This window comes from Saccostrea echinata, unplaced genomic scaffold (assembly GCF_033153115.1).
Source record: "Saccostrea echinata isolate AGI-Se365-2 ecotype Australia unplaced genomic scaffold, CSIRO_AGI_Sech_v1 ptg000081l, whole genome shotgun sequence".
Lineage (NCBI taxonomy): Eukaryota > Metazoa > Mollusca > Bivalvia > Ostreida > Ostreidae > Saccostrea > Saccostrea echinata.
Genome location: NW_026889830.1, coordinates 1847400 through 1854390, shown reverse-complemented (window position 1 = coordinate 1854390; position 6991 = coordinate 1847400).

The window sequence follows — 6991 nt, the reverse complement described above, 5'->3', positions numbered from 1 at the left end:
TCTGATTTAAAGTATGGCTAACATCAAAAGAAAAAGTATCGCACCATGACACAACCTTATCTGTTTCAACTCACTCTATGACGTTCCTCACAATGTTGTCTTTGGCCTACCCCTTTTTCTTTTGTTGTCGGATGTCCAGAAGATGCTTTCTCTGGTGACATCATGCTGATCTTTCCTGAGCACATTGCCAACCCATCTCCACTGTCTTCTCGCAATCTCGACATTGACGTCTTCCTGACCTGACATCTCTGAGGTCGTTGTTGAACACTACATTTGGTCATCTGATCTTAAATATGGTCCGTAATCATCGACTCACAAACACTCTCTGTTTGACCTAATTTTCAAACATTTCATCAGTGTTTTGATAACGTTTGAAGGAGAAAAGATAGGGCATTCATTTTTGACACGTGCATTTCCTGTGACAAGCATTTCCAAATATACTATGATTTTTAATTCCATGACCTTGAAGTTTGACCTAGTTTGAAAACAAAATTAACATTGCTAATAACTTTTGATTGAGAGAAGATATGGCATTTACATTTGACATGTGTATTACCTGTTTCAAGACCTCTCCGATTGTACAGACAAGACAGGACACACAAACAAGACTGTTACAATATGCTATAAAATAATGGCATCCCATCCGCTAAGACACCGAAAACGGGGGACCACAATTCTTTGAATTTGTTTGCTGATTCTTGATGTAATATCCTTGTCAGCGCCTCCTGGTGTTATTACAATGTTACCCAGGTATGAGAAGGTATCTACATCTTCCATACTCTCTCCATTTACATGTACTTGTAGGTGGCTGTTGTTCTGTGCATTAATTCTTATTATTTTGGTCTTCTTTAAATTGATGTTCAGGCCCAAACGTCTTAAATGTTTTATGGAACTTGGTCGTATTCTCCTGAATGTGTTGATGAGTGGAGAAGATGAGACAAATTTGTCTTCCATTCTCCATCTAATGCCGTTATCCTGATATCTGGTCGAATCCCTCATGACCCAATCTATGGCCACGAAAAAGAGTAGAGGAGACAACATACAGTCTTGTTTCATTCCTGATGTTACCGGGAACCACTCTGTTTGGCGTTGTCAACCATCTTCTGATGATGTCAATAATCTTCGATGGTAGGCCATACAGCCTTCTAAGAGCTTACATAAACTTTCGCGATGTACACGAAAGAAGGCCTTTTCAAAGTCTACAAAGTAAAGGTATAGAGAAGACCACCATTCTGCATATCTCCAGAGGCCATGTTTTAATCAGCTTGAATTTAAACAGTGAAAGGAAGCTTTCTCTTAAGTTGTCTTTTCTGGCCGAACAAGATTTTTAAATAGTCCACTCATTTTTGTCCTTTCCTAGTTGTTTCCTCTTGACATTGGAATTAGCCATTCAATATAATTTAAATTTCCATTACCCAACGATGCTTTGTACCAATTTCGAATTATTCCACTGAATTTAAAATTTGAAAAAAGTTAACAGAGGTAAGACTCTAGGATACAGACGGACGACAGACAAATTTTGACCAGAAAAACCCAATTACTTGAGTCTTTGACTCAGGTGGGTTAAAACAATCCTGCTTTCAGCCAAAATCAATATACAGCAGACAGTAGACAACTTTTTCCACAAATTATTATGCCTCCGTAATCGAAGATTAGGAGGCATACGGTTTTTGCTCTGTCCATCCGTCTGTCCTGCTGTCTGTTTGTCTGAAAAAAATTTAAACCTTACACACAACTTTTGATTGGGTGGAGCTATGACTTTTATATCTCACATGTGTATTCCCTTTGACAAGACCTTTCTTTGGGTACCAACATATTTGACCTGTACCCTGGAGTTTGATCCACTTTTGCAAAATTTATCCACACTTAAATTTAACCTTACCCATAACTTTTGAACGGTTGGTGCTAGGACTTTCATACTTCAAAGGTGTATTCCTTATGGTGTATTCCTTGTGATAAGATCTTTCCTTGGGTACAAATATATTTGACCTTGGAGTTTGACCTACTTTTAAAAAACATTAATCTTGACCATAAGCTTTGAATGGTTGGATCTAGGACTTTCATATTAGACATGCGTATTTCTTGTGACAAGACCTTCTTTTGGGTACCAACAGTTTTGACCCTTTGACCTTGGAGTTTGATCCACTTTTGAAAAACTTTAACCTTGGCCTTACTTCTGAACAGTTGATGCTAGGGCTTTTATATTTCACAGATGCATTTCTTAAGATAAGAATTTTCTCAGGATACCAACAATTTTGATTTCCTGACCTTGACCTTAGAGTTTGACTTGCCTTTGAGAAACTTTAACCTTCGGCATGAGCTGCCATACGGGGGCATCAGTGTTTCACAAACACTTTTTTTTTTTTTTTTTACTCGTTATGATCGATGTCGAACTGATTATTTAGGACATTAGTACTATACTTAAGAATTGTCAGATGCTTTTAGGGTGTGACATTGTATAATGAAATTAATTAATTTTTAATGGTAAAAATCCATAAAATTCTCCTGAATATTTGAATTATGTTGACGGATAAAAAATTTTCTATGCACTCTGATACATGTACATGTATGTTGGACATATGTAACTGCAAGTCGTTGAACACACCACCTTGGCTATTGTTTTTTTCCGAATTGAAAATGGACCCTTGAGTAAGGGTCGAGCTAAGATCAGGGATCAAATTTTATATACTAGCAATGCATGTATTCAGGGTTTTAAAAAAATCTTACAAGACTGTCAAGGCAAAACTTAATATTTCTAAAAAAAAACTTCACATGAAGAAAAACAATTTTAAAGTCTGAAAGAAGTGAATATTAAAATAAAAATGTCAAACATAAGATATAAATACGTACGAGTACATGTTTGTAATAAATATGATTTATGGATGCGTTCTTTGTCCCTATATTATTTAAATGATATTAACTTTTCACAGAGTCTCTAAAAAGTCGGTTTTCATGAAAATGTAAACCAAGCTATTTAAGAGTTTAGTGTAAATTGATGCCATACGCTCTGTATTATTAGATGTACATAGATTACGTTACAAGTGGTCAACCTTATTTTTTTTATACTTCAGAGTCAGGTGAAAAGTTTAATGTGGTAAACCGAGCCATGCTATTTTATGTCTTTTTAAAAATTCTTTTGTTAGTTAAACGTTGATACAGGTTTACGAATGAAACAGACACCACATCAGGAAGAATATTTGTATCTTTTCTTTGTTATAGTAAGTAAGATAAATTTGATCCTTTTAATCTTTTATTCTCTTTATTGGAGATAACAAAGAATCCATGTTCATCTAAACTCTCTGAGGTCAATATAAGATTCCAGGACACGTTGCAATAAAGGACAGGCCTTGAGTATGCTAGATGTGGTTATTGACTGGCATACTAATGGCAAAAATCCCATTTCCCTATATATCAAATTATGCTGTGATTTATATGTTTTTAAACTATACGTTTTATTAGGTTAGTCTATAATCTTCAGATACAATTGATTTGACGCTTAAGAAAATCAAAGATTGTTCTTTTTACAATGTATTTTTAAAAGGTATTTTCACCCTCGAAATATATCTTGTGGAAGAATGATTTTCAATAGGTGTCATAAAATTGTGATATTGTGATTTTTTTTTTTTTTTTATAAATATATATTTTCAATTATCTTATATCTATTATATTTCATTATCTATTCTTTAAAAATGGTGCAAAGGGTATTAACTTTTTCAATCATAATACCTATATTGTAAAATGGTTTTCTGATATCAACAGCTCACACATTTTTATAAAGTAGCAATCATATGGAACTTTCAATTTTAAATTATAACATAGTACAATTTTTTACGCAATTTTAATCATACTGTTTACCAGTAATGTGAGGTTTGACTTTAGTTCTGTTGAACTATGTCTGGTATATCTGACATCCTTAATAAGGTAGTGAGCTAAACATTTTACCTCATATTTAATTATATAACTGTATTAATTAAGTGGATCTTTATCAATGCGATTTTTTATACTTTGAACCCTTAGAGATATGAGGGTGGAGACACCTAAAAAGATTCACAGTGATTTACATGTAGACACTTATTGTTACACCAGATGCAAAATAGAAACATCTGTGTATCACTGCTTGCATGAATTCATCAGATGGGACGAGTAGAGCATTATATACTATATAAAATCCCATATTTTCCAATCTCTGGGCATTTCCTTTACATTGAAAACTTACGAAACTGTCCTGTGTGGTTACAGCTGAGAAAAAAGGGAATTAAGCAACAACCAGTTAATACATTGTATGCGTACGTGGTTCTGCCTTCTTGTGGAGGAAAAACCCAAAATATCAATGTAATAACTGTGGCTGAATTTTAATCAGGCTCAAGTGAGCTGTTCTGATCGAAGTTTGTCGTCCGTACGTCTATCTGTTATCTTCTCACATTTTCCACTTCTTCGTCAGAACCACTGAACCAAATTTAACCAAAGGTAGAGGAAAGGTTTCTTTGGTAAAGGGAATTAAAGTTTGCTCAAATAAAGGGCTATGCCCCCTTGAAAGAGGAAATACGTGTAATTAAGAAAATGCAAAAAATTAGGGTGGACGTATTAACATTCGTCTTTTCAAGTACAGAAAAGATAGAACTTATGTGGAAGCTTCCGAACATAGTGTAAATTTAAGTGATTTTTAGCTGAAAGCTCAAGCGAGATTTTCTGATCACATTTTGTCCGTCGTCCGCCTGTAAATTTTTCACATTTTCGACTTCTTCTCCACAATTACTTAGCCAATTTCAACCAAACTTGCCAGAAAGCATACTTGGGTAAAGGGAATTCAAGTTTATTCAAACGAAGGATTGCAAAATTCTTCAAGGGGAGAAAATTAAGAATTCAAGAAAATTTGGTGGTACCTTTTAAAATTCTTCTTCTCAAGAATCACTGGACAAAACATTTTAAACTTATGTGAAACCTTCTTTACATAGTGTAAATATAAGTTTGTTTAAATCATTACCGCCGGGGGGTAGGTTGGGGGCCACTATGGGGAGTAAAATTTAAAAAAAAAAATCAAAAAAATCTTCAAAAATCTTCTGAAGAAGAACAGCAAAACCATGACTAGTCATATTGATATGGAAGCATTCTTAAGTGGTTTAGATTTAAGTTTGTTCAAATTATGATCCCAGGAGGTAGGATGGGCCACAGTGGGGGATAAAAAATTTACATAGGAATATATTGGAAAAAATCTTCTTTTCAAGAACAGCAAAGCCATGTTTAGTCTTACGGGAACAGGTGTCCATATATTCAGGCAAGCATATTGATATGGAAGCATCCTTAGATAGAACAAGTTTGGCGCGGTTTCTGACCTCTCTAGATTTTCTGTGTAATTTCGGGACGCATCTAATTTTTCATCGTTAGAAATCTGCACTTTCATTGCTTTCAATTTCTGTGATTGGTATCGAGGACGTTTTTGGTTTACTGCACCTTTTATACGGCAAGTTCAAATCGGCAGACGATTGAAGGGCTTTATTCAATCAATTTTGAGCTAGATCTCGCCCGACATCGGTAGGAAAAGTGTAGATATAGATTAAAATCAAGTATGAACCGAGGCACCCCCTGAAATCCAAGATGGCAACTGTCATACCTTCCTTCTTTTTATATACAGTAAATATGATATTTTTAAAACGTGCTAATTTCAGCGATTTTTTTTTATTTCATTGAAATGACGGTATTCAGACACACCTAGAAAAACAATGATACACAAAATACACCTTCCTGAAACCAAGCGCCTATGTTTATTTACACAATGAATTGTTGTCTATGGATGACAAGGAGCACACTGCGGGAGTGACGAGGGATGCTTACTCCTCCATGGCACCTGATCCCACCTCCGTTTTTTTTTGGAGGTCCGCGTTTGCTATGCTTCCAATTTGTTTTGTTTCAATAGACTTCTGAGCTTGATTACTGTTCGTTATCTCAATATTTCATTTTATAACTTTTATCAATAACGGCATGACCAAATGCATGTATCCTCTGAATACAAATTCAAGTTTGTTCAAGTAATGATCCCGGGGGTAGGGCGGGGTACCAACGTTTTGCAATATATATGGAAAAAAAATCTTTAAAAAGCTTTCTGTAAAGAACAACAGTGCCATGATTAATCTATCAATATGCAAGTATTCTATAAGGTTGTGTAGATTCTAGTTTCTTCAGATCATGCCCCCAGGGGTAGGGTCGGACCACAATAGAGAATCAAAGAATATCTTTTAAAATCTTCTTCTCAATAACAGCATTATCATGATTAGTGATATAAATTTATATACAAGCATTCTTAGGTAGTGTAGATTCAAATTTGTTCAAATCAAGGCCCTGGGTGGTAGAATGGGGCCACTTTTCTGAAGAACAGTTGGGCAAAGGTAACTCAGGTGATCATTGTAGCCTAGTGGTCCTCTTGGACGGCTAGTATACCATTCAAAGCGCGATAACTCCGATCATTGCTTGCAAGTGCAAAGGAGCGATCGCACCCGCTTCCAAAAACTCGAAAAATGTTTTTTTTTTTTTTTTTTTTTTTCATATAAAACAAATCTGTTTAATGTGATGCTGCTAGATTTTGTTTGTTAAGCATTTGAAAAATGACTTCCAGACTGCACCAGAACCCATGAAAATGAAATAAAAAATGAGCGTACATGTATACATCTCCCAAACCTTCTCCACAAACCAGGCGTCTCCATATGAGTGAAAATTCTCGAGAGGGACGTTAACAACAAACAATCAATCAATCTCCAAAAACCTGGTGACTGCCTGTATTCCTACAGATCGATGATCGAAAAATGTAAGTCAGTCTGTCCGTTCGTCTAACCACCCGAAATGCATTTACATTTTTCATAATCCCATTTAATTAATATAGTTTTCACTCATTTTTATTTCCCAATAAAAATAAAGAAATTTTTATGCAGAGAAGTAAATCTACTTTATGAAAAGTATTAAAGTATCTTAAAAATTCTCACTCTACATTCACGGTTGG